Source organism: Poecilia reticulata, linkage group LG21 (assembly GCF_000633615.1).
Source record: "Poecilia reticulata strain Guanapo linkage group LG21, Guppy_female_1.0+MT, whole genome shotgun sequence".
Lineage (NCBI taxonomy): Eukaryota > Metazoa > Chordata > Actinopteri > Cyprinodontiformes > Poeciliidae > Poecilia > Poecilia reticulata.
The window spans coordinates 25,079,024-25,105,957 of record NC_024351.1 but is presented as its reverse complement, the minus strand read 5'-3'; the positions used below and the strand labels follow the sequence as shown (position 1 = coordinate 25,105,957).

The 26,934-nt window shown below is 40.1% G+C and overlaps 1 long non-coding RNA gene across 1 annotated transcript in view; it reads right to left on the bottom strand.

Moving 5' to 3' along the window:
• LOC103458050 (uncharacterized) overlaps positions 1–26,934 on the bottom strand; it is a 35,147-nt gene that overhangs the window by 598 nt on the left and 7,615 nt on the right. The gene's annotated exons all lie outside the window — the stretch shown is intronic.

The following is a 26,934-nucleotide window of genomic DNA, read 5'->3' as shown; positions in this document are numbered from 1 at the left end:
AATAAATAAAAAATTGGGTTAATGAAAAAGCTAAATTAAAAAATGGTTAAATGAAAAATAAATTAATGAAAAATGGGTAAATGAAAAATAGATAAATGAAAAAAGGGAAATTGAGAAATTGATAATATGAAAAATAAATAAAAATTTGGGTTAAGGAAAAAGCTAAATTATTTATTTAACAAATTTTTTATTTATTTCACTCATTTTCTTCATTTTCTGATTTATTTTACTCATTTTTTTATTTATTTCACCCATTTATTTATTTATTTATTTAATTTTGACTGAAATGGCTCTCCACATGACATGGACTCAGACAAACAAGGAAAAGCAATAATATAATTCTAACTACACTAAATACCTCTAATATTAAAAGGACCATGAAGGGCTAAACTAAAGTTAATAAAAACATGAAGCTAAATAAAATGAAAAGTAAAACAAACCGAAAAACCCAGTGTCCTGACAGATGTCGGATTATACAATTGTTTACTTTAATCACATAAAATATTTATTTAAAAATATAATCTTTCATTACATGTATGTTTATTACCTGAAATATTTAAATATCAAATTTTTACTTAAAATATGATTCATTTCTTCACCTGTTTACATGCAACTTGAAGTGCTTGAATCAAACGACTCATGGATGTTTAATACATTAAATTATTAAATGAGAGAAAACAGCCACTTCCTACTGTATTTCAACACAAATGGTTCCTCTTCAGAGTCTGCAGCCTTGCTGAGCTCCTCTCCTGGGTTTCTTCCTCCTCAGCCTCTCCAACTTACTCCTCTTCTGTTGCCTCTACTGTGTTTTCATTATTTACCTCTTCTGGGGTAAATAATAAAAACAGTCTCAGTAACTTGTTGATGGTTTTGCTGTATCGCCTCTTTAATTGACGCCCATGTCGGTCCGACGTTGTGCCGTTGACCTCACAGTGACCCATATTCAGCGATGAACCCAGTCAGGATTGAGCTCATCCATTTCATACGTCGGTTTGCCTTTAAGAGGACATATCAGAACACACATCAGTATTAATGCTCTAAATTTGATAACACTAGTAAAATAGTTTACTTCACAATAATGTAATAACCCCGAGGTCCGCTGACAAAACTCGGACTATGCTACCTAAACAATATTAGCCCGACCTAAATGAATTCAACAGAAACTTAACATGAACACTCGGACAAAATCATCGAACAAAATTAGACACTCACCCGAATGGAAATGTCTGGAGCAAACTTGTAGGTATCTGGGGATGTTGGAGAACGTAACATCAGCGTCTCAACGCTGATACCAGGACATTAGTTTTCTTTTCATTAGCTCCGATAGCTTAGCCTCCTCGCATTGTTTCCAAGCAGGAAAATAGTGAAACGAAAGTCCGTTTTCCATCTTTTTACAGTTTCAGTCGTGTGATCGGACATTACAGACAATAACGCAGCAAGTTTGTACCATAGCTAAATTATTTTAAGTAACTTGGATTAAAAAAATCTGCGAGACTGTTGTTTTTATACTGCAAGACTGTTGTTTATGGACACCAAAGAAGGCGCTGATACCCCTCCGACTAGAGCAGTGACGTCACGCTCCGAAGCTCTATTATTGGTCTAGCTGTTGTAATGAATTTGACAGTTGTTTCAGGTTTATTAAACAATTGCTTACTGCTGACTCTACTTCTGGTAACTTCCATTCTACTTCCCTAACTTCTGCCCCTCCAGGTCTCACCGTCATTGCCCACATGAGCGTTGAAGTCCCCCAGTAGAACAAGGGAGTCCCCAGGAGGGGAACTCTCCAGTACCCCCTCTAAGGACTCCAAGAAGGGTGGGTAATCTGAACTGCTGTTCGGCCTGTAAACACAGACAGCAGTCAGAACCCATCCCCCCACCCGTAGGCGGAGGGAGGCTACCCTCTCATTCATTGGGGTAAACCCCAACGTACAGGCGCCAAGATGGGGGGCAAAAAGTATGCCCACTCCTGCCTGGCGCCTCTCATCGTGGGCAACTCCAGAGTGTAAGTACGTCCAGCCCCTCTCAAGGAGACTGSTTCCAGAACCAGAGCCATGCGTCGAGGTGAGGTCGACTATTTCTAGCCGGAACCTCTCAGCCTCGCACACTAGCTCCGGTTCCTTCCCCACCAGAGAGGTGATGTTCCACGTTCCAAGAGCTTCTGCAGCCGAGGATCAGACCGCCAGGGTCCCCTCCCTCGGCTGCCGCCCGTAACACACTGCACCTGACCCCTTTGGTCCCTCCGACAGGTGGTGAGCCCATTGGAAGGGGGACCCACGTCTTCTCTTCGGGCTGAGCCCGGCTGGGCTCCGTGGGTAAAAGCCCGGCCACCAGGCGCTCGCCATTGTGCCCCACCTCCAGACCTGACTCCAGAGTGGGGCCCCGGTGACCCGCGTCCAGGCGAGGGAACGCCAGATCCAAAGATATTTTCCATCATAAGGGGTCTTCGGGCTGCGCTTTGTCTGGTTCCTCAYCTAGGACCTGTCTGCCTTGGGTGACCCTACCAGGGGCATAAAGCCCCACACAGYATAGCTCCTAGGATCATTGGGACACTCAAACCCCTCCACCACAATAAGGTGGCAGCCTAAGGAGGAGACTCTGGCTCACGCGACTCTGCAATATCGCATGGACATCGGGGGCAGTTCTCCTGGATTGGCAGACTGGGGTGGTGGTTTGTGCATATAAGTTGCACATTTAAAGAATGGAGGTGCTTTGTATTCATAAAAGAACATTCACAAAGTTAGCATGGCTCGACTGAATGATGACTGTCTCGACTTGTCAGAGGCTTCAGCTGCACCGGTAACGTACGACTTCTTTAAACCTTTGAGCCCTAAAGCACATTGGAACAAGTGCCATCTTTGGGGCAAATTCTGCGCTGAGCTATAGGATAGTCTGTCCAGCTAATCTGAAGGCTCATAAACCATCCACATGTCCCAGCAGATCAATATGGTCTCTGAACACATGCTCCCTCTGAATTCATCCGTCTTCCGGCAGTGCCAAAGCTGACATCGTTACGCTATTACGCAGACCTTTCCACAGCTACTTATGTCTATGTGTCTGTCTATACTCCTTAAGAATCATCTATCCTGGCCTGTTTGGAGTTAATCTGATGATCCAACCAATTTTCTTTTTCAGAGAGTAAAGCTGCCCCACAAACAACATACATTTCATGCACTTCAGCACACAAACCCATGTGCATTTACATGTACAACAAATAGTTTTATTTTTAAGAGACAATTTCCTATTTTATTGGATTTATATATCTGTGTGTGTGCTACCAGTATGAGGATAAAATGCTTTAGTTTCACTGTTTCAAGTTTAAACAATAAGATAAAAATCATGAAAAACTGAGTTTAACATGATTTTTCATGATGCTCCATCTGGTTAAAAACCACCAAATGCGAGTTTTGGTGTTTGTAGTTTGTTATTGTACATGTAAAAAGTGCGCGTATATTTACACAAACTTTCACTCTGTTAATTTTTATAAATGATGACTTGTGTGAAAATATGGCGCCACACATTTTTTGAGCGTATGCACTCATTATGCATGGAATCGCCATTTGGATGGACAGATCAGAGCTTAGTCCATTCATTAATTAGAGTTTTGCTTTGGGTATACAGTACATACTACTATGTGACCTGGCAAAATGGAACCATAAAATTACCTTTATTTAGACAAAGAAAAAAAAAGCAAAATACTTGCAGGCATGATGCAGTAAGTATTCTTTCAAAAAAGACAACTGAAAAACCTGAAACTTGGAAACATTCATTCCAAGTCAAATGCAGGTTGCATTCTATGGAACCCTCTAGGGGACACAGGCAAAATGTTTTCTTTTGCATTCCCTCGCAATAACTTTTGTTCCCTCGCAATATGCTTACTGCAATATTTGCTGGTCTATTTTGTAGTCACGAATGTCAGTTTAACATTTCAAATATATATATATATATATATATATATATGTAAAAAGCCTAAATGTGCGGTAAACTAATGGTGGTAGAGGGCCGCACTGAGTTAACCCGGGGAATCGCATCTGTCGGACGCCTGTATCCAATTAACTCCAGGCCACTTATTTGTTCTGTCACAATTATAGATTTATTCCATTTTGATTATCATGCTTCAAACTTTACAAGGACTGCAACACAGACTGACAGGGCCAAACAATGCACAAGTGCTGCCTCCTCATACACACAAAGCCACCGCGCCAGTAACCTTCCCATTCACACTTGGTGACAGTCACGCCCACATCAAAAGCCACGTGCTCCTGTCATATCAACAGGTGCGCGGTATAGGGGGAAAAGTGATGACAATTCTAGGGACCCTGACCAACGGGGGGCCCTCCACAATTTAATTATTTATTTTTTGTTCATAGAAATAAAAAAAATGGGGCCCTGTCGATTACAAAATTAGTCATATTGTATTTTCAAAGATTGTTTTTAGCAGTAAAAATGTAATGTTCTCACTCCCAGACCAAAAAAAAACACGCATCCATATTTGCCCTGTACCCCCCTACCCTATCTGAGTTAAATGATTCGTTCCTGCTTGGAGCGCTTCAGAGTGACGCTGTTAGCAGTGGAAGACACGAACGATTGTCACAGTTACTATGCTGCTAAGAAAGTTATAAAGTTATAAAATCAGGTTTTCAAAAAAAATAATAATAAGAGAGAGAGAGGGAGAAAAAGGCAAGAGAGTTAATTTATAACCCAGTTTTTCTCCAAGAGAGGTGAGTAGACTGTGTGAGATTATCAACCATTTAGCATAATTAGCTTAGCTACAGACTACTGTTTGCCTCTCTTTATCGAGCATTTAATGAATTAAGGAAATAAATTACGTACATATTTATATATTTAACTTGTGCTTTGTACTTTTTACCACTTAACAGGTGAGTCAGTCAGCAGTAGCTCTAACCCACGTCCCTCCTGACCCGTCCTCTCCTGAGTTAAATTAAAGCTGCAGTATGTAACTTTTATATAATTTTTTTTCCACATATGTTTTAAAACTGTCATTATGTTGTGACAGTATGGCATGAAAGGTAATGTGTGAAAAATCTATTTCCTCTGCTTTCTCCCAGCGTTGGAAACAACTAGTCAGTGGCAGGAGAGTTTTTACGCTGTCAATGACAATCTCATGTGGTGCTGCTCATCCTTCCCCCCAACCACCTTGACTTGTGCCGTCCTACAACTAGTATAGCACAAAACTGTGAATGCTCAGTTCACAGCTTTAACAAATATGGAGAAAACATATTCTTTATTAAAGTTACATACTGCAGCTTGAATGACAGTAGATAAACGGTTTCTTGTAATGATAAGTTGTTTCTCCACTATTAGCACATTTAGCAGTGAGTCAATGAGGATAATTGACAGCACTAAGAGCGTCCACCTAGTTCTGATTGGTTGTTTTGGTCAGAATGGTGCATTACTTTAACCAGTAATAGTAATTCAGGAAGGAGATGGAGGAGATTGATTGTTTTCAGATTATCTGTCTCATAACAAACTGCTATGATATGGTGACAGCTTTAACAAATATGGAGAAAACATTATTTTTTATGAAAGTTATATAAAATGCAACTACATAACATTTTTGAGAAGTCTGGATTGCTTTATGTGTAGTTGCACGTTGCCTTTGACTGTTGCTCATGGGGAGACATTTCAGTATCTAAAACTAATAGAAAAAAATGTAAGCAACCTACTTGCATACTGGATGTGGACTGTTGGATGTTAAATTCATGAGCAGTAAATGTTGTGCTAATTATCTGAATTGAACCAAAGAAAGCAAGGCAGATGCAGCCTTTAAAATTGTGACGCTTTTTATGGGTCAAATAGACTCAAAAATTGTGCAGGGGGGCCCAAACAAATATTTTGTCAGGGGGCCCCAAGATTCCTGGCGGCACCCCTGCATATCAATAATTACTTATTTCATTCATATGACACTTACAGAGCCTCAGTGAAAACTTATTATTATTAACTCTTTGGTGCAAAAACTGATTGAAACTCTATTTAACTGCATGTTTGTGTCTGTGGGTTGAGATGGATCTGCACATGGAAACGGCCCTTTAAACCATTCAGACTTCCAGCACAACAGAGACACAATCAAAACTGTCAGATGACAGATGACTTATTACCCCACGGTAATAACTCAGAAAAAGTCCAAATAGTTTGGATGTATTTTTATTTCTTTCCTACTTACGGAAAGTTTCTGGTTATAGGTTTGTGGTGCATTTCTATACTAAAGAAAAATAAATAAAACTTCAGATATTTCACAAAGATATTAACATTCATGGAAAAACCTTACATAGCCTCGTATTGAAGCAGAAAGTACGGCAGCCACCGTAAGAAAGGCTTAAAGTATTCAATTATGCCGCATAAACTGATCAGTACAGTATTGCGAGAATACACAAAACCTTTTGCGAGGGAACGCAATATTTGAAATTGTGTCCAGAGTTTTTGTCAACACCGTCAGACATAAAAAGAATGTAAAGAACTCAGCCATTTATTGGAGGCATTAGAAATTCTATGTAAAATTTAAAAACCTTTTGATTAATTCACTGGAAATAACACAAAATGAATTATGTTTTTAGCCAGTTACGGCATACGTCTGAATATGCTGTACATACAAAAACAGATGTAACTTTTTTCAAAAGTCTTTTTTTTTTTTACCTTGCTTTTAGCAATACAAATATTTCATACATTACCTAATATCAGTATCAGGAGGTGATTGTTGAATAACTGTGATTCTGATGCTCAGGTCTGCTTAGCTCTGTGTCTGCAGTGTTGCTGTCCTACTCCTTTCTGTCTCATGTCAACCTGTCCACTCTAAAACACTCAAACATTTTCATATTTGCCTTGTCTCTCTGTTGCTGTTCGCTCAGAGATGTGCATCTTCCTACTCACCAGCCGGATTCATTTTTGAAGTGGGGGGGCCATGAGGTGTTTCGTCATTTTGAATATCAGGTGTGCGCACTTGCTCAGTTGACATGATGGCACCTGTCAATCAACTCTGGATTTGTCACAATTTGCCCTGAAGTGATCTCCCCTCACCTGAAGGCCAAAGTTGTCAGGTCTGCTATACATTGCGATCTGGCTACTGATTTACTGATTGCTGACTATTAAATGCACTGCGGTCATAAAGATTTGGTGGAAAATAATCAGAAAAAATGGTTAAAAGTTGTCAGTGGGGAAAATGCGCAAGGTGCACTTTACACAGAGCATTAGACAGCAAAATAAATGTGATTCCATTTTAAAACTGGAGTCTGAAAAAATGTAAAAGTTGGACAAATGCCTGCAGCCAACCTCATGAACAGCTGAATACAGAGATTAATGTTATTAAAGCAACATGTTGTATGAAGGTTTTGTCATCATTACATCATATGCTTAATGGTTAAGTAACTGCTCACCCAGCGGTGCTTGCAGGATATTATCAGAGGGCAGCACAACACTATTACTGCACCTGACCCACAAGAGCACAACCACATCTCCAAAGCGCATCATGTGCTTGTGAAAAACCAGCATAAACCTAAACCACACAAATACAGGCCACACGTGCCTAAAACAGCGGATCTATTTTTTTAATGATAAATAATAAGGCCATGAAAGCAAAGCCTACCCGTGTGATTGGAGGATAGAGATTCCCATGTTGAGGTGGTGTGTCAGACATCCAGAGCAAGCGGAGCAACAGTGTTTGATTAATTTCTACTCTTTTGGCAAACATTTCAACTAGATTTAATTGTTTAACACTCAGTCTTATGGTGTGTTCACACCAAACGCGTTTTGAGTGTCAGGCGCGTCCAGAACCGTTGTAGCTCGTTTCGAGCATCTAGCAAGGCGCGATTTGAACCGTTTGTTGCGTTTTGAGCCTTTGAAGACGCGTCCGACACTTCACATAGACATAGACTTAAACCAGATGCAAAGTGCACACGTGTCAAACTTGAAGAGTCCAATGTGTTTTTGACATGCGTAGCTAGCCGGTTAATTAGCGGTAACCCTAAACAGTTGTCCAACCGGGTGACCCGTCAGCTTTATTGCCAAACCACAAAGAAAGCTCATAAACCGGCGACCCGGTAGCTTACAGAAAAAGCGCAGGGCTGCCAAATAAAAGTAAACTGACCAATACGATTTAGGTTTTGGCATTCCCAACACCCCATCTGGGCTACAAAGTATGTACCACACAGATGTGAGCTATGTACATGATGTTTTGACACAAAACATTTTTTTTTCTCTACAATTTTAAAGAGGGTTAGATAATAAAATAATTTTAAAAAATCTTTTCTTTTTTTACTTAAAGGAAAATGTCAAGGTCTGCACGGTGCATACAGCCACGGGCGCCCTCTGCTCACCGATTAATTGCAAGTGCAAAATACGCATGATAATGTCGAAGATGGATAGAATATGACAAAAATTGTGACTGGTCAAATATTTGAAAGAGTAAAACCATATAATAAAATTGTGACGATCTGTGTTTTCTGTGTAGTTATTTTTGAGGTTTTCTGTGTTTAGTCAAGTTCCTGTCTTCACTGTTGATTGTTCCCAGGTGTGTCTCATTCCCTGATTACCCTCCCTSTGGATTTAAGTCCACCTGTTGTTTTTGTCTCTTGTCGGGTCCAAGTCAATCGTCTTGTCTCCTGTCGTCAGTCTGCTCTCGGTTGTATGAATTTATCATTAAATTATCATTTACATCATGTCTACCTGGGCCTGCCAGCGTCTTTCTCACCACCTCCAAAACCACTTCATGACAAAAATAGATGTCAAGTGTCCTCCAGTAGCAGGACAAACTAATGGTTCCAGCGCATCATCACGTTACGGCGTAGCGCTGCTATTTACTCTGGGTCTGAAGCCAAAAGGCGCAGATTATGTTTGCTGTTCCACTAATTGTACAGGAAAGATTTCTGCGTGGGACACATTAACCAGCTGAACTGCTGACAATATTTTTGCATAAAAAACAAAATGAAAAACACCATGATTAAACTTTAATGTGTTATTTAACAAACAAAAATGAATTTCAGCAGCCAACAGAGACCTGAAAACCATCAGCAGCCATCGACTACTGATGGCTGGCTGGCTTTTGGACGAAAAAACAACAACAAAAAACTATTTGCGCAATTTTTCGGCCTTAGCAAAAATAATTGCTCTGAGCAAAGTGTAGGTGAGCATTTGGACCCGTTAACGGACATGACCGACATCAGAGGTTTTTTTTCCAATACTGTCCGGTGGAAAGAAAACGTCACCACAGCTCTATAAATACGGCATTTGGACCAGATGTGGCACAAATACAGAATTCTCATTTAATTTTAGAAAGATTTGGTTTAGACAGTGACCGTATCAGAGTCAGACCGGTTCCTGATCCCGACCCGGAGCTGGAGCATGTATGTAAACCTTTGGGCGACTGTTATGACAAACTGAGCCTTTTGGTCCAGATTTCAATGTTGTAGGTTTTATCTGTCGCTGTCTCTGTCTGCATATAAGTACAGACAAAGATGCCAGTCACAGATTGTCAGAGCTGTGTGCAGTCTGTGTAAATGTCCGGTGGGACCAATGAATGGGCAGGGCAGGGCCGTAAAGTGTGTGGGGGGTGGTCACATCTATATTATTGCAAGAGTTTACACTTCTATGGATATGGTGAGTACCGAGTGGATGTTTTTAAAAGGCCCCTATATTTGTTTGTCACCGTAACGTCAACACCTGAAGGCCACAACTGTTTGTCGGGTCCCGCCAGTTTTGCTGGCCTTGATATTTCCCATGTTTCAGTAACATTTAATTGCCAAATAAAGAACAATTACTTATTTTCTTATTTTATTGACAGTGTCAATCCTAGCACCACCATGTTCCATATATTGATGTAACGCACATACGCAAACAAATTGACCTTACAGCAATTTTAGCACATATGCACCACAATATGAAATCTCATAGCTTACAATAAATTCATCACAAGTTGATTGTTGGGTTGCACCGTCTGTAGGGACTTAGCTTTGAAAACAATTGTGTGGTGAGTCTTCAGGTACCTTTTATTACTGTAGTGCTTTGTCCACCAAGTTTAAATCCACATGTAACGCTTGACTCCCTTGAGTATTCAATTTTACTTTCCCAGTTCATCTTTGTACCAACAACACTATATGCAGGTTGCCTCAGAAACATTGCAAACACTGGCTCTTGGGAAATTTCAGAATATCAGTACAGTCCCCCTTTAAATCAAGTCTTCTTGAGAAATAACCCTATTCAAAAACAGGGTCCTAGTTTATTTGCATGATTGTTATAAATAATTTGTGACACAAAGCATAAACATAGTAGGGTCTTGAACTTATAGTGCACAAGTAGAGCTGCTGGAAAACTGAAGGAAAATGTTGAGGTTTCAGTACTACGTATACACAGTCAGAAAATTTAGTTGCAAGCCTTAAGAAGTGGAAATTTATATTACTGAAAATATACATCTTTTAGGGCAGAATGGTGACAAAGGGCTGAAACAACTATGTTAAATAAAACTAAACTGTGACTAATGATCCTCTGACTCAATGTATATACTTTGATATTCTAATTTATGCTGACACGCTACAAAACAAAAATATATATGGTGACAATGACTTGATTGAAGGGGGTTATGTTGACATATAGGGTGTTTTTATCAGCTTCAAGTTGCTTTTTCTATTCCCCTGGTGAAAGTGTCACCAAATGCTGAGATCCCTGAAAAGCCCTGTGTGCTCAGTTTGCAGTTTGTTAGTGATCTTTACAGTGTGTGAAGTGGCTGCTGTCTCTCAGTATTCTTGCTTGTCCTTGTGTGTCCATACTAAATCACAGAGTGGCATGTTGCACCTTAGCTTCAAGGAGATTGTGTTACCTTCCAGGAGATTAATGGCCTGCTTTTGTTGGGAAATGCATCTGTGTGAATTCTTGGGGAAAGTGAGAAGAGAAAGGACCCTTGCTAATATATCTTGTGAGTGAAAGAGGGCCAGGGAGACGGTGTGGTGCAGAGCAGAGTCAGGATTTAATGTCGACAACCTAGCTGTGTTTACTCAAATGCCTTTAGGAGAGAGGGCTGGGCTGGGATACAGACACGATGAGGTAATAATAAGCTCCGCTTCTCCACCCTGTAAATACAGATGATGAAGAGGAAGAAGGAGGAGGAGAAGAAAAGAATGCTTTTATCTGTTGTACTACTCAGTAGGTGATAGTTACCCATCTTTTTCATCTTCATGCGGGAAATAAACAGGTAACAAATGTAAAAAAATATGGAGCAAAGAAATTCCGTACCTGTTTAGTTGTAGTGGACAGGCATTGCTCTGGATCATGTGGTGTTGGTAGTGATTATAAGATCACCTGTTGCTCACCTGTTGACTTTAGTGAGTGGGTGATGGAGGAAGTCTACCTTTAGCTGACTGCTTTTAGCTTGAATAATATTTGTCTCTGATCAATATTGAACCCTGCAGATCCGTTTTTAATACTGCCTTTTGGATACAAATGTCTGTTATTTGCTGATATTCTGCCTTGGATTGTTGATGATATTGATTAAAATAAAACCATCTTTTTTTGTTATTAAAGTTTTTATTGTTTCAGAACACATGTACATAGCCCCCCCCTCCCCCCCCACTCCCTCACAAAACAAAAACCACAAATAAAACAAAGCAAAACAAAATAACAATGTCAATGCGTGTCAAATCAATAAAAGTTTCACAAAAGATTAAATATCCTCGATGTTAGCAGAAACAACCACAGTAAACAGAAGTGATCACTCGTCAATATTTTCCAAAACAGCAGTTCATCATAGGAGTTTACTTGTCCCAGTATTGCAGAAAAGGAAACAGTTCCAGGACTTATTGAAATTTTCTATGTCATTATTTAGTTTGGCCAGCATCTGTTCATATGACACTATTTCCAACATTAATTCCAACCAGCTTTTAACCAACAGCTGAAGATTTCCATAGTCTGAGGATTATTCTGGCAGCCGTGACCGTCCCCACCTGCACCACAGTGTTTTGGCATATTGGGCATCACTGCTGGATCCCCTAATAAGCAGAGACTTGGCGACATGGTATCCCCACACCTATCCACTTTCCAATGTACTGTAATACTATTTTCCAAAATGGGGAAATGCATTTACATTCCCAGATCGCATGTATAAAAGTTCCTGATTCAGTTTTGCATTTCCAACATAGGTTATTGGTGAGCAGACCCATTTTATGGAGCCTGGATGGGGTGAAATAAAATCTATGTACCATCTTATAGTGCGTAAATTTCCCTCTTGATTCTGTAATATATTTCCCATTATTTCACAATATTTTCAACCATTCTTCATCACTAAAAATGCAGCCATGGTCCCTCTGCCAGACAATCCCCAGACTTTTACATACATCCTTTTGCATACTATTAAATAATTTATAAAATGTGGATACCTTATATTTGATATTACTTGAGTCCATAAATTCCTGTATTGGATTATCCTTATGTATGAAATTGTCTTTAATAATACAGTCTCTAATGTGTAGATATTTCCAGAAACTATCTTTTTTCTATTATATTTCAGCATGACATCTGAAAAAGACAAAACCCCCATCTGTATACAGATCATCCACAATACGTGTTCCCTTCACAAGCCATTGTTCCCAGTAAACAGTTTTCCTTCCAATACAGATGGACGGATTAAACCACAATGAAGAGTACAACTGTTTAAAATGTGATATCCTACGTATTTTATGCATCTCCTTCCATGCTAATTTAGAATGTGCTAATATTGAATTTGTGGGAAGAGGTTTTCTATTATCTGTTTTACCACGAGAAAGGATATCTATTGGTCTGAAAGGGTTCACTAATTATTCTTCAATGTTCATACAGCTCAGCTTTGTTTCTCCTTTTTCAAAATATCTGGACAACCTAGATATTTCAAATGCGAGATTATATAGCCTTGCATTAGGGAGGGCCATGGCCCCTATGTCCCTTGCACACCACATTTTCTTAATGCTAATTCTGGGTTTCTTCTTGTCCCATAGGAAGTCCTTAACATAAATCTCATACTGTTTGTAAACCTGGGATGGAATGTCAACATCATGGTCACCATCATGGACACATAACTGAATAATGGGGCCATCACCCTTTTTATTACATTCACCTTTCCCCATAAAGAGAGTTTCAATTTTGCCTATTTTTTAAGATTAGCTTTTATCTTCTGAAGAAGCGGTTCCATATTCAGTAGCATTATTTCCTCTAGATTCAAGTGAAGTTGTATACCCAGATACTTCATACCCGAGGGAACCCACTTGAAGTTAAATTGTGTAATATCATTTGAGTGACATGTTTGGGATATGGGCATACACTCAGATTTGTTCCAGTTAATCTTACATCCTAAAAATTTTGAATATGATTCAATACACTGTAACAGAGTTGGAACAGATACGATTGGATCTGCTATAACAGCTAAGATGTCATCTGCATACATAAGCAATTTGTGCTCTTTTCCTCCTGCATGAATTCCTTTAATTTTTGGGTCAACTCTTATCGCTACTGTTAATGGTTCCACAACCAACGTGAAGAGCAATGGGGACAAGGCACAGCCTTGTCTTGTCTTTCTGGAAAGATGAAAAAATTTGGATAACTGACCAATTCTCATAATTACTGCTTTTGGTTTAGAATATAATATTTCCACCCATTTGCAGAACTTAGATCCAAATCCAAATGCAAATGGCAGCCGTGACCGTCAGCACCGTGCAGGTGGTGACCGCCCCCACTACCCGCGGTCGGTTTTCTCAGCATCCAAAGAGAGCACCGCAACAGGGATTGGATTAGAGTAATTTAAATGTATTAGATGGGTAACCCTTCTCATATTGTCGATTGAAGATCTGTTCTTAATAAAGCCTACCTGGTCTTCATTTAAGATAACCGGAAGTACTTTTTCTAACCATGATGCTAGTGTTTTTGTTAATATTTTGCAATCTACTCCTATAAGACTAATGGGTCTGAAATTTAGATGGATCTGAAACATCTCTATCTTTTTTTAGGAATAAGTGATATCAGAGCCTTATTGAAAGTGCCAGGCTGACCCAAAGGCTTCTCTATATACATCATGAAGTACTGGGGCAACGGTGTCAATATATTTTCTATAATATTTGACTGGAAAGCCATCCAGGTTTCCCAGGTTTCATAGATGAGATCGTGGTTTTGATTTCTTCCAAAGTGATAGGAGAATCCAATTTTTCTCTTTGCTCATTGGAGATGGTAGGCAACTTCAATGATGAGAAAAAAACATTAATTTCTTCCGTGTCAGGTTTATTAGTGGATGGTTAGAGGTTTTTATAAAACTCTTCAAAGATCCTATTTATGTCTTTGGCTGCGGTGAATGTTTTACCATCTTTTTTAATTAGTGGAATGTTATTGGAGTTATCTTGTTTAAGTTGTCTCGCTAATTTTATCTTTTATCTATCCAGTTTTGTTTCTGTTCAATTGGAGAAAGTTATCGAACATCCACACATTTATTTATTGTAATCATCAGTGCTTGGATGAATCATCATAATGTAGATCTATGTATCATCATAGTTATGGTAGCTAATCGTACTTCCTGATATAACTTGAGTAAGAGGAAGCATATAGATATTGAATAAGAAGGGTCAAAAGCGTGAGCCTTAGGGTACCCCACATGTGACTTCTGTCCACTTCAATGAGAAGTTTTCTATTGTTCTTTTTGTAAGAGTTGTACCAGTTGAGTCCTAGACTAGACTAGAGACTAGAGTCCTACCTAACTTTCCAGTCGTTTCAGGATTATATGTCATGGTCAACAAAGTCAAAAGCTGCACTGAGGTCCAACAAAACCAGCAGTGTGGTTCTTCTTCCATAGTCTGTGTTTATATGACTGTTATTGAACACTTTGACAAGGCAGTTTCAGTACTGTAGTAACCATGGAAACCAGACTGAAAGACATCAAAACTGTTGGTCATAGTTAGTAGACAACTGTTGAAACAGCTTTTTCAGTCATTTTGGTGATGAATGGGATGTTGGAGATCAGCCTGTAATTCTGAAGCAGTGATTTATCCGGATGTTTTATCAGTGGTTTGATAACTGCTGTTTCTAAAGCCTGAGGGAAAACATCTGAAGATGAGTTTACTATTTGAATCAGATCAGAGGGAATGACAGGCAGAACTTTATTAAGGAAGGTGTGGGTAGGACAGGAGTTTAATTGGTTTATAATTTAAAATTTGATTTATAGTTGAATAGTTGAAACATTAGGTCATGCTTAGTAAATTGCTTCATTGTGATATCTACATTTCTTCAAATTAATCTCTTTTTTTCAGTTTTTTTTCCAGAAGAATGCAGATGAGTAAGAATGATCCCATTCTCAGTTCTGTTACCATTTTCAACATCGTATTACAGACACACTACTTATATAGTATACCTCTACTCATCCTCCTGCTTTGGTATACTGTGTCATACCTAAGCACAAGGATATATAAATGCCTTTGTTGTTTTCTCAGAATGATTCTGAAGCCTCCAGTGCTGGATAGCAAAGGACATCATCAATTCAATATTATGTTTTATCAATATCGTAATATCCACATAAAAAGTTACAAGTGACACGTTTTATAGGTAAGTTAAGCGTTTTTTTTTTACAAGACTGTCTGATGAGACCCCAGCTACAGTGACAAAAAGCCCTAAACTCTGTCATCATGGCAGTTATTCAATAAGATAACAACAAGGCGTGTTACAGATTTTACTAGGAAGGGATTTTCATTGAAGGTGCAGCACATAAATCTGGACAAACAGCTCGCTCTGCTTTTTGGGATGACACAAATCATGCCCTCGTTAGGATCAATAAAGTAAAACACAATGCTGCAAAAGAACAAGAACAAACTGTGAGGCTCTGGAGGATTCAATAGCCCCAAAGAATGTGTGGGAATGGGGAGCTCGGGTTAGAGGAGCTCTTCAGTCTCACCAACTCTGCCATGAAATAGCGAGAGAAAGGGCCATTGACCCATGATCCAGGCTGAAAAAGAAATCACTTGTTCCCATAAAGCCCGTCTTCCATGTTGGCAGAAAGTGGTCACATATATGGCTTGCAGTCAGGCGAATGTTTTAAGAGGGATGTTGAGGAGTGGGGAGGTTTGTCCGGCTCATAGTCTCCAGTCGCTGCGCAAAATGATGAACAGCCTACTTCTAAAAAACTGTGCACCACTTCCTTATCCAAACACAAGCTATCAGATAAACACAAACACGGCTGCATCTTGTAAAATGAATCTGAGACAAATTATGTAGCTCATTAGGCAGCTGAGGTGAAGCTCCTGAAAACATTGCAGAGTTAGGGAGGGTTTGTTCAGCTCTTGTTTGTTTACTGGATACAGCCTGCTCATTTGCATCCTCCTCTCCAAGTGCAGGAAAGCTGAAGAAGGTGCTCATGTCTTTTGTTAGAAGGGAGTTTGTTCAGCTTTTTGGGTAGCAGATGTAATTCTAATTCTCTTTCTGCATTCTGATGCAGGGAGCAGATGGAAGCAAATCAGTTGATATTATTGTTATTATGCTATGGACACCTGCATGCAAAGCATTTAGCTTTGAAATTCTGTTGCAAGTAAATGAATTTCAAATGACTTTACCCAATAGCGTTTCCAAAAGGCCTAAAGCACACTGCCAAAGTTTTAACAGACTGATGAGGCCAATAATGTTGCATGCTCTATCACTAACGGGGTAATCACTACCAAAGGGCACTGTGCCTTTAGAATATGCCAATTAGCTCACCACTCTTAGCTAAGAGACATTAGCTTCCACAATGTTTTGTGTGCTTTTGACCAAAAAATAAAATGTTGACACTAGTTAAGCATTTAATAATCTGGTTTTGAAGAAATAAAGCAAATATATGACAGGGAAATCAAAATGGGGGGAGTAAGAGGAGAAGAGCAGGAGCCTCAGCTGTAGTCACTGCGGCAAGATAGTGAAGAAAACTACAAGCAGGACATCACAAGAACTGCTTTCAGAGACAGATAAGATAACGCTACATTAATGATCCCCGAAAGGGGAAATTTGTTCTTCCCAGCACAGCACATAACAAAAATTTAAATAAATAAATAATGCTATTAATAAAAACATACAACAAAAAATAATGAGCAGTGATAGTCTGAAAGATACATATATCACTGAGTATATTACTAAAAATAATTGAAAATGCACAACTCTGATACATGTGTATTAAAAAAGTCTGAGCCTCAGGCAGAAAGATTTGCTTGAATGTTCCTGTGAAAACTTGGTTTTTTGTGTGTCAGTTTAGTTCCTGTGTTGTCTGTCTGCCCCTGAATGCTCCCACCTGTGTCTCCTGCTCCTGGTCTGACCTTTGTCTTGTGTCAGATGTCAGCCTGTGTCTCCCCGTGCCCATTTTGAGTCTTTCCAGTTGCAATAAGGCTAGAAACTCAGTGTCTGAGTTTCTAGCCTTATTGCGCACCTGTGCTGCCTGGACTTCTGTACACCTTGCTTTCATCATTAAATCATATTTTCATCATAACCTCGGTCCTGCCGCGTCCATCCTCACCACCACAAAACTCCACTTAATGACAGTTCCTTAGTACATCTGGGCTGTAGTAATTGTTGCCTATGTCTGCTTCTTACTGTAGAGGGGATGAGAGGCATAATGCCTGATAGCTCTGATCTTCTTCAGCAATCTGTCTCTTATCACCACTTCCAGTGGAGTAAACTCAGCCTTTCGTATGAGTTTGTTGAGTCTTTCAGTCTGGTTTCCGTGATCACCACAGTACTGAGACTGCCCTTGTCAACGTGTTCACTGACAGTCAGGGGTGCTGCCAAGAATCTTGGGGCCCCTGACAAAAAATTGTATTGGGCCCCCCCTCACGCAGCTGCTGTTACAGTGTCTTGAGTCTATCTGACCCATCAAAAGCGTCACAATTTCAAAGGCTTGCAACTGCCTTGCTTTCTTTGGTCCAATACTGATAACTAGTACAATATTTACTCCTCATGAATTTCACAAGCAAGATTAAAATTCAGTCTGCATACAGTATGCAAGTAGGTTGCTTACATTTTTTCTATTACTGAAATGTCTCCCCACGAGCAACAGTCAAAAGCAACATGCAAAATATACATAAAGCAATCCAGACTTCTCAAAACATGCTATGTAGTTGCATTGTATTCAAGCTGCAGTATGTAACTTTAATAAAAAAAATGTTTTCTCCATATTTGTTAAACTGCTACGCCATGTCGTAGCAGTTTGTTATAGATAATCTGTGAAAACAATCAATCTCCTCCATCTCCTTCCTGAACTACTATTGCTAGCTAAAGTAATGCATTGTTCTGACCAAAACAACAGTTGGACGCTCTTAGCGCTGTCAATCAATTTCATTCACTCACTGCTAAATTTGCTAATGGTGGAGAAACAACTTATTGTTACAAGAAAATCATTTACCGTATTTTCCGGACTATAAGCCGCAGATATCTCTGCCGCTCCAGGTTGTCCACAACGACGCAGCAGCAGCAGAGGGGGCAGACACCCAAAATTTGAGTCATAACAGGTCAAATGAATATCACATTTATTATGGTTGTAAAAGAAAAAGTTGCCAAGTTTAGATTTAACTGAACTGATTATGAGGGTGCATGGGTTTGAAGAGAAAAATCTCCTTACTGTCTGTTACTAGCATGTGCTAAATGAAAATGGGCACTTTCTTCTGCTTCTTTAGATTTCAACGGCAGTTTTCATCCATTATTTCCATTATAGTTGCACTACTGCCATCTATTGGATCCTAATATCTATACCTCAAATTCTCATAATCATCTCAGTATTATTTAAAAAACAAAAAATCTTTTTCCCCTCAATGCTATTTAACTGATCAACAACATTCTCAAATTTCAATTCCCTATTAAAACCTAATTCAGTTTTAATGGGCAATTTCTTCTTTTATTTCCAATTTTGACTTCCAATGATTCACATCCTGCTAATGAGCCCCCTGGTGGTTGAAGAAAAATCCACATACTATAAGCGGACTCTAAGCCGCATAGTTCGAAGCATAGGAAAAAAGTAGCGGCTTATAGTCCGGAAAATACGGTATCTGCCATCACTGGTAGCTATGCTTACTGGAGAAAAACTGGGTTATAAATTAACACTCTTGCCTTTTCCCTCTATTTTTTTTTTGAAAACTTGATTTTCTAACTTTTCTTAGCAGCTTAGTAACTGCCACAGTCGTTAAGGGCAAATATGGATGTGTGTTTTTTGGTCTGGGAGTGGGAACATTACATTTTTACTGCTAAAAACAATCTTCGAAAATACAATATGATTAATTTTGTAATTGACAGGGCCCCAATTTTTTAATTTCTATGAACAATAAATAAATAAATAAATTGTGGAGGGTCCCCTGTTGGTCAGGGCCCCTAGAATTGTCATCACATTCCTATTAAATTTTAAAATATTGCAACCAACAACGCCACCTGAGATCTTGGAACCAGGAATAGTCAGCTTCTAATATCTACAAAAAGGCCACGCCAGGTCGGGAGAACAAAGAGAGGTGGATCATAATGTTTAAAAATGAATGATTTATTCTTTCCAAAAGTTTAAAATAGGCCTACAATAGAATATATACTTTAAAGGAGACAGTTTACAAACTTCACAAAATACATATTTCACAATAGCTCTTCAGTGGCAAGTTCTGTTTTCAAATCCAATTAAAAACTAAACAAGAAATTAATACAGAAAATAAACAAACACTGCAACCCAAACAAAGAAAAACATGCAAAGCAAATTAACAGCAAAAAGCAAGACGAGCAAAGCAACGAACAAACTAAATAAAACAAATCATGCAAGCAATTGACAAATTAAACCTACATGCAAACAAAATAAATAAATAAAGTACAAACTGTAAATAAACATACTGAAAAATAATAGAGGGACTCACCATAAACGGTTGAACCCTGGCCAGAATAAAAATAAATCATCAATTGGGTAAATGACACCCAGCTGAAAAGGCATGAAGCAAAAGCAGGGACAAAACAACGGCGTTGGCGTGGCTGCGCTCCCCTTGCGCCACGGACAATTAGGCCAGGTGCGCACCAGGAAGCGGCAGGAGGAGGGAGGGGGGAACCACACAGCAATCCACTGCCAAGTCCCGAACACCTCAGGATCTCGGTTAAGAACTCCACGCCCACGACGTGTGCCTGACCACACGAACTCCCAGAGAGCAAAACGGGACCATCAACACAACCACAATCCTGAAGACCATTATTTGATGCTTGAGGAAGGACAGGATCACAGAAGCTCCCACAACGCCGTCTCCACAGCTCAAAACAAGCCACACCCCTGGCTTTAAAGGCTACGTTGGTGCCGCCCACCACTCACCTTAAAGGTGAATCCAAATCAACATACCACACACAGTTCTGGTTCTGTTGGATCTCAGTGAAGCTTTGACACAGTTGGCCATGACATATTACTGAAATGACTGGAGAATTGGGCTAGTTGTAGCTCACCATCAAATGGGGACCTGAGCAGCATAAATAAGAAAATTAAGTCAATTTCCTCATAATATTAGTTAAAGTCATTATCACCACAAACACTTCCTTCTTATAAGTAAATTGAATTAATAGATAAAAACTAGATAGAAACTGCAAGGCATATCAGTAGGCACATGATAAAATGATTTAAAGCCCACCTACAGCAGCCAGCCCTAAACTTTTTTGTCCCCCACATGCTGTCCCAGACCAACCAAGAGGTCCCACACTACTTTTACAACCTTAAATCCCACAAATTCTTGCAGGATTTCATACTTAGGCCTAGAGTGGTGGGCAGAATAAAAAAAATTACAAAGGGAGACATAACCTCAACTATTAAAAATATCTGGGTTGCCCCAAAATAACATGGGTTACAAGAGGCACAAAACAATGCAGTTATTTTCAATAAACACAGTTAAGATAAAAGCATATCACCAAACATACTGCAAAAATGCTCAGAGTAGAATTAAATTCAGAAGCTGGTTGCAAACAAGCCAGCAGCAAAGGGGCTGTGTAGCACTAGTGTAAAAAGGGGGATGAACCTCTCCACCGCCTGTAGTAATTTATAGAAGTTTTTGTGTCAACGTATTATGCACAGTCGGTAATAAAATTTACAGACAAGTAAGAAAATGTACAGAAAGCAATCACAACCCACTCAACATATAATGCTTAATTTAAAATGTGATTAACCCTCGCCTTATAATAAAATTCTCTCAACAAGATCTTGACAAGGAGGACAGAAGAAGAGAAAAGAGGAGAGGACAGAGGGGAGGATGGTAATTCAATGTTGAATTACCATCGCTTGCTTTCTAGGTAAAATACATATTCCTTCATTCATTCACATTCAGGACATAACCGTTTCCCATCAAGTATCCTGAAGTGAACACCTCACCCTCCTAGGCAGGGGGTGTGGTGTTTGTATGATAATGGCATTAGGCACTGTTGACATTTTTTGACATTTTCATCCTCTGATTGTAAGAGCTGGAGGCAGGGGAGTATTTGGGGTCCAGGTGGGAGATGTGCTGATATTACCCCCACAAGATGCCTCCCTGGGCGGTTGCTCGTCACCATCCATCCAYCCACCCAACCATTTTCTACCGCTTATCCAGGGTCGGGTCATGGGGGTCGCAGCCTAAGAAGGGAGGCCCAGACTTCCTTCTCCCTGGCCACTTGTTCCAGCTTTTCCAGGGCAATCACGGGCCGTTACCAGGCCAGCCAAGAAACGTAGTACTGGGTCTTCCCCGATGGGATGTGCCCGGAACACCTCACCAGGTAGGCGTCCAGGAGGCATCCTGACCAGATGCCCGAGCCTCAACTGGCTCCTCTCGCATGAAGGAGCAGCAGCTCTACTCTGAGTCCCTCCCGGATGACCAAGCTTCTCACCCTATCTCTAAGGGAGAGCCCAGATACCCTACGGAGAAAACTCATTTCGGCTGCTTGTATTCGCAATCTTGTTCTTTCAGTCATGACCCAAAGCTCATGACCATAGATGAGGGTGGGAACATAGATCGACCGATAAATCGAGAGCTTCACTTTTTGACTCATCTCTCTCTTCACCACGATAGATCGGTACTGCAGACGCTGCGCCAATTCGCCTGTCGATCTTGAGCTCCCTTCTAGCCTAATTTGTGAACAAGATCCCGAGATACTTAAACTACTTCACTTGGGGCAGGACATCCCCCCAGACCCGGAGAAGGCACTCTACCCTTTTCCGGCTCAAGACCATTGCCTCAGATTTGGAGGCCACTTCACACTCGGCTGCGAACCGCTCCAGCGAGAGCTGCAGATCATGCTCCGATGAAGCCAACAGGACCACATCATCTGTAAAAAGCAGAGATGCGATCCTAAGGCCACCAAAATGGATCCCCTCAACATCTTGGCTGCGTCTAGAAATTCTGTCCATGAAAGTAATGAACAGAATCGGTGACAAAGGGCAGCCTTGGCAGAGTCCAACTCTCAACAGAAACGAGCCCGAATTACTGCCAGCAATGTGAACCAGACTCTGACACCGGTCATACAGGAACTTGACAGTATGGGCCCGGTACCTTCTCCAAGTCCACAAAACACATGTACGGTGCGTGAACTCGCACGCACCCTTGAGGGTGCGTGCGAGTTCACCCAACTGGGCATTTTTTTTGTTGCAAAATCCATTCACCACATCTCTGATGAACACAAGGAACACCTTACAGCCTGAGTGGTCAGTTACTCTGCTATAAAAAGATGAGCCTTTATCCACTATTACACTGCTTTTTTTATTTTCTATTTATTTATTTTTTTTAAACTTTAAAATATATCTATATACTGTTCTTTTTATCCATCCCCTAAAATGTATACATTTATAAACAAATTAAAATGCGAGTGTTTTTGCGTTTCAAGACCAAAGATTTTTTTGTGCACACGTTGGCTAATAAAGCTAATTTGAATAATAATTCTAATACAAAAATATCTGATTAAAAGTTTTAATGTAGATGTAATGTGTAGGTTCTTGGAGGATGTTCGATGTGTGACCAGCAGGTGGTGATCTTTTTTTTAAGTGACAAGATGCACCCGAACACAGATTTATCAGTGCACAATATTTTAGAACCAATATTAAACATTTTTAAAAACGAGGCTTCAGGTCTACTACTCGGTCCCTGAAACAAAAGGAAAAAAGGACGGACAAGTTCAATTATTCCAAAATAACAAACATGCAATGCAAAAGAAATTAGTAAATCAAACAAAAAGAAAACAAATTAGTAACTTCAATCACAAAACAAAACTATAAAAGAAAACAATGGAACAAATTATTGTCATCGGCTTCCAAATGCCCTTCTATGGGGCCAGAGGAGTAACGCCCCGCCCACACAGCCTGCCCAATCCGCAAAAGGGTTAGTTGAGAGCGGCCAAAACAACGGCAAGACAAGACAGCAGAGCGTCCAAAGCACTGCAGCTCCAAACAATCAGTTGCCTGAAACAGAAAACCAATTAACAGATAAAACAAATCAAAAGCTAAATGGCAGGTAGCTTACCCAGGGGTGGAAACACAGCCTAACCCGGGAGGAAGCGGGTCAGCAGGTGAGGACCAGATGGAAGCCGCACGCCACAACAACCTCCAGCTGCAGCCGGCAACGCCATCAGAGCAACACTGCAGAAACGCACGACAGGTGTAGCACGCAAAAGCCAACCATGATCTCAGCCACAGATAGCAAAACTCCCACTTCTGATCGCAGACGAGTCGACCAAACCCACAAGCCGACATGTAGCCGCCGACCGTAGCAACAGTGGGAGAAACAAAGACGCACGCACCCTGCAGCGGCCCGCCCAACTATAAAGGCGGGCCTTTATAGGCCCACCAATCAACAGTGCCCGGTGCACAGAGTGGTGGAGGGTGGAACACCATCCCACCACAGATGTTTTCACAATAAAATATGAATTTGATAAAACATGGTGATTTAGTGAAAGAAGTCATTAACGTTTCAGCTTGTTGCCAAGAACAGGAAGGTTGTCTTCTTTACTCTGAGGGCAACAACTTTAACCTGGTACACGTTTACTATGGAGAACACAGACCTGAAAGACAACTGATTTTGACAGGAAGTAAGTACTAGGAATGTAAGCTCTGTTGTGAGAATCGAACCATTTTAGTTTGATTCCTGTGTTAAGTGTGCCTTCTCGTGTTAAATTGGCCTACTCCCAATCTCCCAAGTCCTTTTCTGTGATTCCTCCCTCTTATAACCCCAGCCCTCTGACCCTCCCCCATCCCCTTTTCACTTCAAGCAGCTCCAGTGTGATGGAGACCAGGGGGTTCCATCCCATGTTGATTATTGATATTATGTTATTTTCAGTTCAAATGTATTTTGTATCAGTTCTTTATTTCAGTTACTTTGACATTTGGTGAACATTCTTTTTGGGTAGGGAGACTGGCCATCTTTCCTGTTCAGAGAATGTGGGGGGGAATGTCAGTTTGTTTTGATTTAGATTAGTCAATTTGAGTTAATTGAGTACTTGCCTTTCTGGGTGTGTCTCAGCAAGGTGGAGCAGAGAGGGAGACAAATGCTCCTGGAACATACCAGCTTCCATTAAGAGGGGTAATACTCTGAGGATGTATTTTGTTACCTTTACTTTTTGATTGACCTTAGAATAGTTTAGTTTTAATAATTTGCATGCATGTAAATATTTGTTGGATCATTTATTGTTGGTAGGTTTGTGTAAATAGTGTTTGTTTGTCCTTTTTTTTTGTGGTCACCCCTTCACCTGGTGTAAGTGGAACTTGCCTCAGGTATAAGTGTAAGCTGCTGTGTTTCACTAAGTGTGGTTGTTGATGAGGATGTTGGTGTAACTTGGAGCTCCGAAATAAAAACACCTCAAAAGACATATTGTCGCCTCACTTCCTCCTTACCAAAGCAGAGCCTCCGCCGGTCAAAGTGACATCCAGCTTCATGCTTTTGGTCATGTAATAATCATCCTCAATGTTCCATTTGATGGGAGCATCCCTCTCCTTGAAGGCCCGAAAGCTGTCCAGCCACATTTCGAGTCTAATGCTGACCCGCAGTAAACCATCTATTGTCAAACTGAGCTTCTTTTCTCTGACATTTTCCTCTAAACTCCTTTTTGATGATCTGATATCTCAATCCAAAACACCAATCCTAGTTTCACTCACTCACATGCATGAATCCACTGCCTGCTGCAGGTTTTCTCTCTTCCTGAGATCTATGATATGTGTTACAAACCTACACTCGCAGGTCTTTCAATGGGGTGGGAGATGGGGAAGGAGGTTGTCCGGGTTGGAAATCTGACGGTTCTGGAATATTTTTAGAGCTGCAGTATAAGAAAAATTGTTGGAACAGATGAGTGAAAAAAGGTTATGAGCTGACAGCTCAAATGCACTGCAAAAATGTTTACAGTCTTTGCCCGTAGGAAGTCACAATAAATAAAGGAGGAATCCATCACCAACCTATAATTCCTATGTTTCAGTAAAAGCCTATGAATTTTAAAACATTGTCAAAGAAATATACAGCTCTCCAGAAAGAGGTAATAATTTATAGGAAAGGTGATGGAATGGACTTTCCATGTAGTGTAAATACATCTGTGTATGCTGTCACTACTGAGAACTATAAAAAGCACAGCTATATTCAGCAGAGATGATTGGATAATGCCCCAATAAAAAAAAAAAAAAGCCTGTATCAATTATTGCTGCTGCACCTCATGACAACCTTTATGTTTCTATATTTATATCTCCAATGAGCTTTTTTACCTCCTGCCAAACTGGGAGGAACAGGCAGGTCTCACCTTTATTCAGGAACATCTGACAAAGACATCAACTTGTGACAGTCGAACAAAGATCAAAGAAGTAGGGAAAAGAATAAATCAGTCAGTGTAAATATCGACTCTCCACCACAGTTGCAAATTAGCTGCAAAACTCAAAGAGTGACAGCAACTAATCCTCTCATTTCAGCAACTAAACACACATCTTATTAACATTTTCTGGGAAAAAGAGATAAACCCTTAGAACAAAAAAATGTACATACAAACCTCTTTATCTCCTCATGGGACGTAAAGAAAACGCAAAGAAATACCAAAAATGCCTGTGGTGCTGCTCAGCATAGATTAAAATAATAATATTACATATGTATGTTTTCATCACTCTACACCAAAAGTAAAATATCCAGTTAAACATACTTAGTAGCCATCAACATACCTGGTAGGTCACACGTTTTGTCAGGTTGTCATTTAGCCAGTTTTGCCAGCTTGTGCAGACAACTGATGAGACACATGAACCCAGTCCAATTTTAGCAAATCTTACATCATGGGATTCTGTGTCAAGGAAAACACTGTATATGTATTTCATGAAGCATCCTGAGCTGAGTGAATCTGCAGCAGGCCAGAGAGACCAGGCATAAGTTTGGTTATGCCATCACTGGGTCCCACTTGCATTCATTCCTTAACTATGTCATATGTATATCATTTTAGAGTTGTGAAGCTTTGGCTACTACTTTGAATTGTTCAAAAATTTTGTGGTAGCCTAGGAAAATGTTCTTTTAGAGCAGCAGTTCTCAATCCTGGTCCTCAGGAACCACTGTCCTGCATGCTTGGCTGTCTCCCTGCTGCTGCACACCTTGCTTAAATGAATGGCTTGATGACTGCAGAGGAAGTCATGCAATCATTTGAATCTGCTTGGCCAGAATATAGAGACACATCAAAACATGTAGGACAGTGGTCCCTGAGGACCAGCGTTGGGAACCACTGCTTAGAGCAGGGGTCCTAAACTTTTTCCTGTGAGGGCCACATAACTTTTCCCTTCTCTGCTGGGGGCCAGAGTCAGTTTGTAACAGAAAAAGTGTGACGATTGAAGGAGTGCCTAGATGTAAAAATGTATTGTTTTCCAGAAAGCACAACCAAATAACATTCTCTGGGTTCTTCACAGAAAAAGATCCAGGAAGGATCATAGTTCGTATTTTCCTAACTATGAGCCGAACCGGACTATAAGCCACAACCCCAAAGTTTTTTTTTTTTTTAAACCAGTGA